Source organism: Poromitra crassiceps, assembly GCF_964638095.1.
Source record: "Poromitra crassiceps genome assembly, chromosome: 17".
Lineage (NCBI taxonomy): Eukaryota > Metazoa > Chordata > Actinopteri > Beryciformes > Melamphaidae > Poromitra > Poromitra crassiceps.
This window is the reverse complement of record NC_139635.1, coordinates 22,235,273-22,249,418: the sequence shown is the minus strand read 5'-3', so window position 1 is coordinate 22,249,418 and position 14,146 is coordinate 22,235,273.

Genomic DNA, 14,146 nt, shown 5'->3' with positions numbered 1-14,146 from the left:
GAGACAACTTGGAGACTGGAAACCCGTGGAGGGCGTATCCTGGAACGTGAAATCATCAGCTGTAGTGTGTAGACAGCTGGACTGTGGCTTTGTCATTTCATCATCAGAAATCAGAAGCAATTTCTCAAGATCGGTATGGAGGCTCAGGTATTCCTGTCTTCAGTCTGGGTCTCCACTGAGGGAGTGTGTAGAAACAAGGCCTGTCTCTTCCCCTTCCAGCCTGCAGATCACCTGCTCAGGTAACACCATCAATAACACCAACTATGACAGTAATGTTTCTCTTCCTTCCTCTGTCACAGTGACAGTCAGCACTTTACATTGAACTGAACTGAACTGTACAACAATGGCATCCTAAAAGGAAGAGAAGTGGGCTTGTTGCTGGAAGCTCCCACTTTCAAATACCCCTCTTTCACTGCGGTGCCCTGCAGCAAGACAGCTGCCCCTGTTATCGTGGAGCGCGTGCACGCGCGTGTATGTGTGTGTGTGTGTGTGTGTGTGTGTCTGTATGTATGTGTGTGTATATATATATATATATATATATATATATATATATATATACACACACACACACACACACACACACACACACACACACACACACACACACACACACACTCACACACACTCCTGGAATTATGAGATAAATGCATCTCTTATGGAGGTGTGCTGTGTGTTTATTAAGTGGGAGGAACTTATATTTTAATAAAGTGCTGTTCAAATGAAACCCCCCCCTCTCTCTCCCTCTCCCCAGAGTCTGTGAGGCTGGTGAATGGCACTAGTCTGTGCTCAGGCAGACTGGAGGTGAATTCTACCCAGTCGTGGTCCTCAGTGTGTGAAAGTGACTTTGACCAGCAGGATGCAGAGGTGGTCTGTAGGGAGCTTGGCTGTGCAGCTCCTGCAGTCCTCCAGGGGGCGCTCTATGGAGAAGTGGAGGCTCCAATGTGGGCCAAAGAGTTCCAGTGTGAAGGCAATGAGTCTGCTCTCCTGGACTGCGGAAGCCCAGGCTCAGCTAGAAACGCCTGCTCACCTGCCAAAGCTGTTGGACTCACCTGCTCAGGTAGAAGAGGAGCTGCAGCTTGGATTTGGCTTCATTTCTGTTCTAATCTAAGTGACTTTACTTATTTTACTAATGATGACTCTCTTGTCTCTGTTCAGAGCCTGATGATGTCAGGTTGGTGGGAGGAGCCAGTCGCTGTGCGGGTAGACTGGAGATGAAGCAACTTGGAGACTGGAAACCAGTGGATACCGATGACGACTTTGACTGGAGCCTGAAGTCAGCAGCTGTACTATGTAGACACCTGGACTGTGGCTCTGCTGTTTCAACAGAGCGGACATGGAATTCCTCCAGATCTGTCTGGATGATCAGTTCTTCCTGCCTTCAGTCTGGGTCTACATGGAGGGAGTGTGTACTCATGTTGTCTGACACTTCCCAAACCACCGTGCAGATCAACTGCTCAGGTATAACACCATCAATAGCATCAACTATGACGCTAATGTATGCAGTCTCTTCCTTCCTCTGTTAGTGATTTACATTTGAGTTAACTGTCAAATTAACCAGGACAAGGGCATCCTAAAGGGAAGAGAAGTGGGCTGGTGGAAGCTCACTGGTTCACATACCCCTATTATACTGTGGTGCCCTTCAGCAAGGCATATCCCCCTAGCTTTTAAGATAATATTGTATTATATTAGCCACGGCAGGAGTTTGTCTCTGAGCTTTTTAATGTATTTCTGAAACCAGTGAGAGTCAATGAGTTCAAATATGCAGTAGAACAGACAGTAGGAGCTCATGACTGGAAATACATCAGAGGATTTAATGTTCATCAATACTCTGGCATTATCCTTTCAACAAGTACCTGAATCTAGAGATCAATTTTGCAACTTGAATTTTTCTCCTCCTGTCTCTCTGTTTGCCTATCTTTTCATATCTCTGTGTTTCACGTTAACATCATCCCCAATCTGTGTGTGTGTGTGTGTGTGTGTGTGTGTGTGCCCAGACCTAATATATATATATATATATATATATATATATATATATATATATATATATATATATATAACATATTTTAGCCTGTTCATTTCCCTTTACAACGTTGTCTCATTTGTAAGGATCCTGCATTTGTGGGATGAGCTGAACATCTGATTATGCAAGTGGCGCTAAAGTCAAATGCACCAATTGTCAAACCGTGTCTCCTCCTGTATATTGACTCTTTTGTTTTGAGTTGTTTGGGGGATTGGATGATTGAACTCTCTATCAGCAACAAGGAACAAACAAGACACATCGTTGTTCACTTTACATACATTACATTACATTACATTACATTACATACATTACATTACATTACATTGCATTACATACATTACATTACATTACATTGCATTATGTCATTTGGCAGACGCTTTATTCATTGAACACAGTCAGGAGCAGGTGGAAGAACCATACGAACATTGGCAGGGACATTGGCACATTTGACTTGGGCGCTACCCGCATAATCAGCTGTGCTGCTCATCCCACAAATGCAGGATCCTTACAAATGAGACAGCGTTGTAAAGGGAAATGAACAGGCTTTCCAATAAGATCAAACACAATGCATGAGGCTACAGCAACAGCAGATCAACCAAACACAAGTTTACACACTTTTTTGAGGAGATTTATATTCCTTTCATTTCATTGCCCAAAAAGTGTAGGTTGTAGAGTAGTTAACTACGCAAAAACATTCCCGCAATCCCAATTTTCTCCAGAGGTGGAGGAGTACATTTCCTGAATATTATAGCTTGTAATTTTAACTAGTGGTACAGTATTGTGATTAATTAGTGAAATTAATTAGTTAAAGCTCATATAAATGAACATCCATTACATTCAAGCCATTGCCAAAGGGGTTCCTATTAAGCTTGGGGTGATTTTCGATCATATCGAATATTATCCAATATAAAAAAAAAAAATGTAAAAAAGGTTCTGTACTAATGATCCTGCTGCTGACCCTTATTTCACTTATTTATTCCCTTATTTGTTGCTGCAAAGGGAGAGGTAAAGAAAGATAATAATAAAAAATTGTAATAAAGGTAATAATAATAATGATAATAATAATAATAATAATAATAATAATAATGGTAATAATAATAATAATAATAATAATAATAATAATAATAATAATAATAATAATAATAATATCAGGTTCTGCACTACAAGACTTCCAACACTCCAGCTTTAAAAACTCAAAGAACATCTCCCTTTCTCTCCCCCTCTCTCTCCAGAGTCTGTGAGGCTGGTGAATGGGACTAGTCTGTGCTCAGGCAGACTGGAGTTGAAGTCCAACCAGTCGTGGTCCTCAATGTGTGAAGCTGACTTTGACCAGCAGGATGCAGAGGTGGTCTGTAGGGAGTTTGGCTGTGGGACTCCTTCAGTCCTCCAGGGGGCGTTCTATGGACAAGTGGAGGCTCCATTGTGGTCCCAAGAGTTCCAGTGTGAAGGCAATGAGTCCGTTCTCCTGGACTGTGGAAGCCCAGGCTCAGCTAGAAACACCTGCTCACCCGGCAACGCTGTCGGACTCACCTGCACAGGTAGAAGAGGAGCTGCAGCTTGCATTTGGCATTTCATTTCTGTTCTAATCAAAGTGACTTTACTTATTTTATTAACGACTCTCTTGTCTCTGTACAGAGCCTGTCAGGTTGGTGGGAGAAGCCAGCCGCTGTGCTGGTGGACTGGAGATGAAACACCAGGGAGACTGGAGACCAGTTTTTCACAACAAGTACTGGAACGTGAAGTCAGCGGCAGTAGTGTGTAGACAGCTGGACTGTGGCTCTGTTGTATCGACAGGAAGTAGAGAGGAGAACTCCTCAACACCCGTATGGGACATTCGACATCTCTGTGATGGGTCTGAGTCTGCGCTGAGGGACTGTGTGGTAAAGAGGACGGATTCAAGTGACAGTGACAGTGTGGAGCTGATCTGCACAGGTGACACACTTACATCACATCCACAGCTGCTTTCACAGTGACAGGATGCTCTTTGACTCTTCTGTATTCAAACTGTTTCATATTTACTATATTTGAAGGCCGCATATCTAGTTTGGTGGGAGTGCGGCCCCTTGTTGTTTGTGTTGTTGTGTTTCATACAATGGTTAGTTGCGGCCGAGCAATTTGATTGGACAAGAGAGGGATCCTAGACCATGCTGATATTTTTAGTATAACATCACGGGTGCTTCACTGTGTGTGTATCACTCCGCGTCACAGCTGTTCTAAACGTTTCCTCCCCCCCCCCCGATTTTTTATCCCATTTTTATCCCCCATTCGTGCTAATTTTAATTTATTTATCCTGGTTGCTGCTCCACCATCTGCCGATCTGGGGAGAGCTGAAACTGGCTCCATGCTTCCTCCGAGACATGGGCAGTTAGCCAGCTGCTTCTTTTCACCTAACAGGGGAAGAAGCTTCACCGGTAGGACATAGCACGTGGGAGCATCACCCTATTCCAACGAGTTCCCCTCCCTCCGAACAGGCGCCCCGAATGACCAGAGGAGGCACCGCATCAGCGACCAGGATATTGCATGTTTTGGTGTGGCGTTCCTATATGAAGGAAACCCCCAGGGGCACGGGGAGAACATGCAAACTCCACACAGAAAGGCCCTTTTTGACGACCCCACCCGGGCGGCGGGCACTCGAGGACATGCGGACGGGCACGCACTCCTTCAGCGCTCACAGTGTCCCAGGTGGGAATCGAACCCAGGACCTTCTAGCTGTGAGGTGACAGCGCTTACCACTGCACAACCGTGCCCCCTCTAAACGTTTCCTTGATTAGGCTGTGTTCAAACAGCGCTAAATACTATAGATGGGATAGTTAACGCCATTAACGGCTGCGTTAACGCGAGACTCTTAACGCGCGATAAAAAAATTATCGCCGTTAATCTATTCTCAAAGTTGTCTGGTAGCAGGGTCCACTTATATTGAGCAGGCCATGATGATTATCACTTTAGAATGGAACAGGTATGTAAGCGCGGACATTTATGTCTGCCGCTCTCATGAGGTGGTTTTTCAGACGTGTCGATATAGCAGTTTATCGCAAAAGTGTAATGGAAACAGATTTTCCGCATTTGCACGTCATGTGACCCGCCTTCTCCTTTGGAAAAGCACACACCGGTGCGGTGCTCCTGACTGAAGTCACTTGAGTATTCAGTATTCAGTGAAGTGAATACAGTGACTGTGAGTAATACATTACACACGTTTCAGGTGCAATGTTATAATAGCCTACACAACATTCTGAAATGTCTAAATCGGACCAGTTGTATAGGCTACCTTTTTTCCTCTGTCTGTCGCGCTCGCATTCACCGCAGCCAGCAACATTTTGCGACTCATTTTCTTTTGAATTGATAATCAGGCTCGTTTATATGCGTTGTAACTTCATGTTGTGATTTGCATTGACCATTGGTTAGATTTGAGCATGCAGGGGACGGGATATGGGCAGATCCCCGTGCGTAATCACTGTGGCAGCTGCTGGTAATGGGGAATTGCGTTCAGGTGTGCGCGCATCAGACCAAACTCAACTTCAATGGAAATGCCTACAAGTCGCAATTGTACATTGTCGAAGTTGTAGAAATATCGCAATTATTTTGCGAAAAACTGTAATGGAAACACAGCTACTGACAGTTTAATGCCAGTTTAATATTATTGATCCCAGAAATGTGGGTTGTTGTTCTTATACCCTCTGGTGTTCATTCCAGGTAGTTCAGGATAGAACTTTGTCCAGATGAAGACAAACCATGTGTGTAACCTGCTGGTTTCTTACCTTTAAATGCCTACTGGCTATTCAAGTTGAATTGAATAAACAGAAACCTGTTCACAAGGACTTACTTCTAGTCATTATTTATGTTGCACACACATATTTTGAATGGCTTCGACAGACTTCAAATTACCCATTTTAATCTAGATTAATCTAGATTAATGACCAGGATTAATCTAGATTAATCTAGATTAAAAAAATTAATCTATTCCCATCTCTACTAAATACACAGTGCCATACAAAGAGACTGACCTTATTTCCTCAGTCACAGTCACGGCTTGATCCAGTAGTAGGCTGTCAAGCCTCGCTGGGCCGCTCTCTGTCCATTTAGAAACGCGGAAAAGAGCTAAAAGGCGCGGCCCGACGCTCCAGCAGGCTTGAATCAACCAGCCATGTTTTCACAACACAGAGAGGGGGCGTGGCTTCTTTCACTGCTCCCATCACAATAAGTCACATGTCTCGCTAGATATATAGTGGTCTTTTGTGGGCATCTAGTAGTGCTGAATCTTACAAATAGTGCCTTTAATTTATCGTGTGCACCGTACACACACACACACAGACACACACACACACACACACACACAGACACACACACACACACACACCTTGAGGGATTTTTTCACCAGCTCTGTATCCAGCTTGTCCCACACATTGTGCACCCAGGCTATGAGTAAGTGAAGAGCTGGAGCCCTCGTGTTTCCTCCTGCAGTTACCAAACATTTACAGCTCTGCTGTTCCACCAAACATCTCCCTCTCTGTTTACAGCTCTGCTGTTCCAGCCAAACATCTCCCTCTCTCCGTCCATGGAGGGGGTCTCCGAGGCCCAGCAGCAGGAACTTCACGTGTTCAGGCGCTACACCTTCACCATCAGCTGCTCCATCCAGCCACAGTACCCAGGAGGTTCCTTCCACCTCACCTCCACCGCCTCCAACAAAGCGTACAACCACACCCAGCCAGCTGTCAATCACTCTGCCCACTTCCTGTTTCCTGCTGCAAGCCGCACCCACCAAGGGATCTACAGCTGTGTTTATCGCATCTCTGTTTTCTCTCATAACTTCTCCTCTGAGAGCCAGACACTCTCTCTCACTGTCTCAGGTAACCCGAAGGAGAATCTGAAGCTGAATCCAACATGAATATGTGACAGTGTTAACTTTTTTCTTTTATTTTTACCACAGCACTGGGCCAGCAGCCCCGCGGGGTCAGGGGATGGAAAAGTCAGGGCAGTCACTCAGTCAGTCATGGACGTTTAGTGAGTTTAGTGGGAAAACTGCTGAAAAAAACATACCAGCATGACTTGCTTGCTTGTCTATGCTGGTTAGTGCTGGTTAGTGCTAGTGGTCTATGCTGGTTAGTGCTGGTCTCATGCTGGTTTGTCTATGCTGGTTAGTGCTGTTCTCATGCTGGTGGTCTATGCTGGTTAGTGCTGGTCTCATACTGGTGGTCTATGCTGGTTAGTGCTGGTCTCATGCTGGTGGTCTATGCTGGTTAGTGCTGGTCTCATGCTGGTGGTCTATGCTGGTTAGTGCTGGTCTCATGCTGGTGGTCTGGTCTCATGCTGGTGGTCTATGCTGGTTAGTGCTGGTCTCATACTGGTGGTCTATGCTGGTTAGTGCTGGTCTCATACTGGTCGTCTATGCTGGTTAGTGCTGGTCTCATGCTGGTGGTCTAAGCTGGTTAGTGCTGGTCTCATGCGGGTGGTCTATGCTGGTTAGTGCTGGTCTCATGCTGGTGGTCTATGCTGGTTAGTGCTGGTCTCATGCCAGGGGCGGACTGGGATCATAATTCAGGCCGGGCATTAGATACCAAGCAGGCCAGGCCGATACGGGCCGACGCGCGTGCCGGCGTCCGAAGGGCGGCGGCGAAAAATTTGGGGCGTTTGGAGCTCAATTTGGGCTGTTTGAAGCCCAATTTGGGCCGTTTGAAGCCAGATTTGGGTCGTTTGAAGCCCAATTTGGGCCGTTTGTAGCCCAATTTGGGCCAAGTCCAATTTTACAATGAGATGCACCCACTTTAAACCTGAATAAAGTAATAAAACCACTAGTAAACCAGTAGGCGGCGCCTGGCCTGCTGTTCAGTGAGTGGCCTGGCCTGGCCTGCAAAAAAAAAAAAAATCTTTTTTTTTTTTTTTTTTTTGGCAGGCCAGGCCAGGCCAGGCCACCGGGCATTTGCCCGACGTGCCCGATTATGCAGTCCGCCACTGTCTCATGCTGTTGGTCTATGCTGGTTAGTGCTGGTGGTCTATGCTGGTTAGTGCTGGTCTCATGCTGTTGGTCTATGCTGGTTAGTGCTGGTGGTCTATGCTGGTTAGTGCTGGTCTCATGCTGGTGGTCTATGCTGGTTAGTGATGGTGGTCTATGCTGGTTAGTGCTGGTGGTCTATGCTGGTTAGTGCTGGTGGTCTATGCTGGTTATTGCTGGTGGTCTATGCTGGTTCGTGCTGGTGGTCTATGCTGGTTAGTGCTGGTCTCATGCTTGTGGTCTATGCTGGTTAGTGCTGGTCTCATACTGGTGGTCTATGCTGGTTAGTGCTGGTCTCATGCTGGTGGTCTATGCTGGTTAGTGCTGGTCTCATGCTGGTGGTCTATGCTGGTTAGTGCTGGTGGGCTATGCTGGTTAGTGCTGGTCTCATGCTGTTGGTCTATGCTGGTTAGTGCTGGTCTCATGCTGGTGGTCTATGCTGGTTAGTGCTGGTGGTCTATGCTGGTTAGTGCTGGTGGTCTATGCTGGTTAGTGCTGGTCTCATGCTGGTGGTCTATGCTGGTTAGTGCTGGTGGTCTATGCTGGTTAGTGCTGGTCTCATGCTGGTGGTCTATGCTGGTTAGTGCTGGTGGTCTATGCTGGTTAGTGCTGGTGGTCTATGCTGGTTAGTGCTGGTGGTCTATGCTGGTTAGTGCTGGTCTCATGCTGTTAGTCTATGCTGGTTAGTGCTGGTGGTCTATGCTGGTTAGTGCTGGTCTCATGCTGGTGGTCTATGCTGGTTAGTGATGGTGGTCTATGCTGGTTAGTGCTGGTGGTCTATGCTGGTTAGTGCTGGTGGTCTATGCTGGTTATTGCTGGTGGTCTATGCTGGTTCGTGCTGGTGGTCTATGCTGGTTAGTGCTGGTCTCATGCTTGTGGTCTATGCTGGTTAGTGCTGGTCTCATACTGGTGGTCTATGCTGGTTAGTGCTGGTCTCATGCTGGTGGTCTATGCTGGTTAGTGCTGGTCTCATGCTGGTGGTCTATGCTGGTTAGTGCTGGTCTCATGCTGGTGGTCTATGCTGGTTAGTGCTGGTCTCATGCTGGTGGTCTATGCTGGTTAGTGCTGGTGGTCTATGCTGGTTAGTGCTGGTCTCATGCTGTTGGTCTATGCTGGTTAGTGCTGGTCTCATGCTGGTGGTCTATGCTGGTTAGTGCTGGTGGTCTATGCTGGTTAGTGCTGGTGGTCTATGCTGGTTAGTGCTGGTCTCATGCTGGTGGTCTATGCTGGTTAGTGCTGGTGGTCTATGCTGGTTAGTGCTGGTCTCATGCTGGTGGTCTATGCTGGTTAGTGCTGGTGGTCTATGCTGGTTAGTGCTGGTGGTCTATGCTGGTTAGTGCTGGTGGTCTATGCTGGTTAGTGCTGGTCTCATGCTGTTGGTCTATGCTGGTTAGTGCTGGTCTCATGCTGGTGGTCTATGCTGGTTAGCGCTGGTGGTCTATGCTGGTTAGTGCTGGTCTCATGCTGGTGGTCTATGCTGGTTAGTGCTGGTGGTCTATGCTGGTTAGTGCTGGTCTCATGCTGGTGGTCTATGCTGGTTAGTGCTGGTGGTCTATGCTGGTTAGTGCTGGTCTCATGCTTGTGGTCTATGCTGGTTAGTGCTGGTGGTCTATGCTGGTTAGTGCTGGTGGTCTATGCTGGTTAGTGCTGGTCTCATGCTGGTGGTCTATGCTGGTTAGTGCTGGTGGTCTATGCTGGTTAGTGCTGGTCTCATGCTTGTGGTCTATGCTGGTTAGTGCTGGTGGTCTATGCTGGTTAGTGCTGGTCTCATGCTGGTTAGTGCTGGTCTCATGCTGGTGGTCTATGCTGGTTAGTGCTGGTCTCATGCTTGTGGTCTATGCTGGTTAGTGCTGGTGGTCTATGCTGGTTAGTGCTGGTCTCATGCTTGTGGTCTATGCTGGTTAGTGCTGGTGGTCTATGCTGGTTAGTGCTGGTCTCATGCTGGTTAGTGCTGGTCTCATGCTGGTGGTCTATGCTGGTTAGTGCTGGTCTCATGCTGGTGGTCTATGCTGGTTAGTGCTGGTCTGATGACCAGCAAGGTCATGTCGGTCCACCAGCTAAAGCTTGCTGGTGTGTGTTGTTTTTTCTCAGCAGGGAGGGCCATAGCTAGGGATAGGAAGGTGCTAGAGTTGGGATTCGAGTGGTGGGTAGGATCATTGGGCGATATGGGTGGTGTTGGGGGGGAAGTGACCATAGGGATTGGAATGTGATAGAGAGAGTCGGGATTTGAAGTGGGTTAGTGGCTAGGGGTGTATGGGTGTTGGGAGGGGACGGGGGTCGGGCAGGGGGGCAAGGGAAAAGGGGCCATAGGGATAGGAAGGTGGTAGAAAGTCGGGATTCCAGGTGTGGGTAGAGGGGGTCGCTAGCGGGATATGGGTGGTGGGAGGGGGGCCATAGTTAAGTTAAGCATAGGAAGGTGATTGAGTCGGGATCTGAGGGGTGGGTAGGAGTGACTGGGGATATGGGCGGAGGGGGGCAAGGAAGGATGGGTGAGGGAAAAAGGTGGAGTTAGCGCTGTGGTCTTAAAGGTTTGATCTTGTTCATTTAAACAATACAAGACTTAATGAGACAATCAGCAGGCTTTATTTTATTCATGCGAACTGAGTTTCTGCAGCTATAGGTTGAGGCGATGTCTCGTCATAGACGCTGGGTTAGCTGGCTCAGCCTGGCTGGGGGCGTGGTCAGGGTGGGGTAAATCTCCCGTTCTATCCATTCAGCAAAGTTAGAATTTAGCTGCTAGCCCAGCCCAGGCAGACACGATCGGGGATTTAACCACCGCAGTAAACGCACATTTGAACAGACGTCTTGTGTTCTGCTCTATAATCCCCAAACCTGTAGTTTAGAGCCGCAGCAGCTTCCTTTGGTGAGTCAGCCCATTGAGATATATGGGCAGTTTTACCCCACTCGCGCGTCAGCTGTATAACATTTTGTGGGCGTTCCGTTCCCACACATGCCGACTCTATGTGGCTTTTGTCCAACAACATCAATATATTATTTAGAGTGGATCAGATTACCATATTCTCTAAGAACTGAATCAAGCAGAGATGTTAAAGTGGCATTAATTTAATGATGTTAAGGGTTATAGGGCAACATGAACTTCAGTGGCGCCGGAACGAGTTTGCAATAAGGGGGACACAATTTTTTTTTTTCTCAAATTTTTTTTTTCTTTTTTTTTCGGCGCCCATAAGGGCGCCGACGAAAAATTGACGTTTTTATGGATGTTTGGATGATTTTTAGCCATATTTAGATGAATATCTCATTTTAAATTAACATTAGGATTATACTGTAGTAATGTAATTATTCAGTATTTTTCCTTTTCTCACTCACTTGGTGACCTGCTCTCCCTTTAGGTCATTTTATAATTACACTACAACAGACAGCAACACAGGCAGAAACACTGAACTTATTATTATTATTATTATTATCACTTCGAAACACAGTGCAAAACTTGTCATCTCAACACAAAAATAAAATAACAATAACCGTATACGATTATAGCAGCAGCCAATGACAGTGAGTGCAGTACAGAGTCCAGGTCTGTCTGTCTCTCAGGTGTAATAATCCCACAATGATCACGGCTTTAACAAGTGTCACAGGCTGTGTAAACAGTGTAAAGTGGGCTCTCTGTAACTTGATCCCTGGGTCTGTCTGTCTCAGGTGTAATAATCCCACAACGATCACGGCTTTAACAAGCATCACAGGCTGTGTAAACAGTGTAAAGTGGGCTCTAAGCGTCAGGGGCAGTTGCCCCCTCAGATTAAAAAAAAAAAAAAAAAAAAAAATTTAGGGGGACCAAATTTTAAGGGGGACAAAATGTCCCCATGTCCCCCTTGTTCCGGCGCCAGTGATGAACTTGTATCTTTAATGGGAGCTGTTGTTACCGTTGATGGTCTGATGTGATGATTGTGATTCTGTCTCAGTCTCTCCAACAGATCTCATCATCAGACTAGCTGTCATGCTGCCGGTGACTGTGCTGTTGCTGGGCATTGGCCTCTGTTTCTACTGCAAGGTACTAAACATCTTTCTACAGTAAGAGGATGAGGTTAAATGCAGTGTTGGGGTTGTTACTCAAAAAAGAGTCATGTATGTTATTACAAATTACAAATTACTTAAAAAGTATATATATATTTAAAAAAAACTTTACTTACTTAAAGCAGACGTGCCCCAGATTCTTTCCTATGAAGGGCCACCATAACCTGGATTGAGGGCCGCGAGCCAAAAATAAATGTTGATGTTATTTGAAATCACATTAACTTATAATGATATCAAGTATTATATTATATTATAGCCAATTTATTTTCTAAATCTAAAATACATTTTCAAACTAATAAAATCACTACTCTTATTCTGTTTAACAGTATTTTTATTAGATTTATTTGAAGCGGTGCAGTTTTGCACAGGTCAGACCCCTGCGTGCTGGTGAGTGTGTGCATGCCTGCGTGCGGGTGTTTCACCGGCTTGGAGCTCCACTCTCACTTCCTTGTACGAACCGTGCGCACGCATCCCATGCTCAAACACACACAGTCACTTATATAGCCTAAGCGGCTGCACCACTTAAGAAAAGAAAAAAAGGGAAAGAGCTTCTAACAGAAATGCAACTGAAGCTGCGTAGCCCTAATCTTACCATTCAGATATCTTGATGTCAACCATGTTGACATGGTTGGTCCCAATGGATTCCTTATAGTTTCATAATGGTATAAGGATCATCACGCTAGCTTTAAAAATTAACCCGCCTTTGAAAGACAATAATATCGGGTGTGGATTATATGTATATACGCATACATAAATAAATATTATTAATTTAGGAACCATAGTGTCTGTTTTACAGACACCCCTTACCCCCATACACACAGACATTGAACTGGTTTATTATAACTCTGTCATGTCTCTCCAGGCCACCAGGGGGCAGACACCAGGAAGAGAGCGGAACATTGAGCTGGTTTATTATAACATTCAGCACTGGAACCACCAAGGTTCCAGTGCTGAATGTGAGCCAGATTATTATAACCTCAGTGGTTCCAGTGCTGAAGGAAGTGAGGACATTGATCTGGATTATGATGACATTGGTGGTTCCATTGCTGAAGGAAGAGAGGGGCACATTGAACCCAAGTATGATGACATTGGTGGTTTCATTGCTGAAGGAAGAGAGGAGAACATTGATCTGGATTATGATGACATTGGTGGTTCCATTGCTGAAGGAGGAGAGGAGAACATTGATCTGGATTATGATGACATTGGTGGTTCCATTGCTGAAGGAGGAGAGGAGAACATTGAACCGGATTATGATGACATTGGTGCTTCCATTGCTGAAGGAGGAGACGAGAACATTGAACCGGATTATGATGACATTGGTGCTTCCATCGCTGAAGGAAGAGAGGAGAACATTGAGCTGGATTATGATGACATTGGTGCTTCCATTGCTGAAGGAAGAGAGGAGAACATTGAGCTGGATTATGATGACATTGGTGGTTCCATTGCTGAAGGAAGAGAGGAGAACATTGAGCTGGATTATGATGACATTGGAGGTTCCAGTGATGAAGGAAGAGAGGAGAACATTCTGCTGGATTATGATGACCTGGGTGCTTCCAGTGCTGAAGGAGGAGACGAGAACATTGAACCGGATTATGATGACATTGGTGCTTCCATTGCTGAAGGAAGAGAGGAGAACATTGAGCTGGATTATGATGACATTGGTGCTTCCATTGCTGAAGGAAGAGAGGAGAACATTGAGCTGGATTATGATGACATTGGTGGTTCCATTGCTGAAGGAAGAGAGGAGAACATTGAGCTGGATTATGATGACATTGGAGGTTCCAGTGATGAAGGAAGAGAGGAGAACATTCTGCTGGATTATGATGACCTGGGTGCTTCCAGTGCTGAAGGACACGTTACCATTGTTGAGTAGGGGCTTCAACTAATGATTTTCATCATCAATTAATCTGTCCATTATTTTCGCTACTAATTGATTGGTCGTTTTGTCTATAAATGTCACAAAATAGTAAAAATGCCAAAGCCCAAGATGGCATCCCCAAATGTCTTCTTTCGTCCTGACCAAGAGCTCTCAACCCAAAGATACTGTAATCAGTGTACTCTCATAGAAGACTAAAGAAACCACAAAATATTCAGATTTAAGAAGCTGG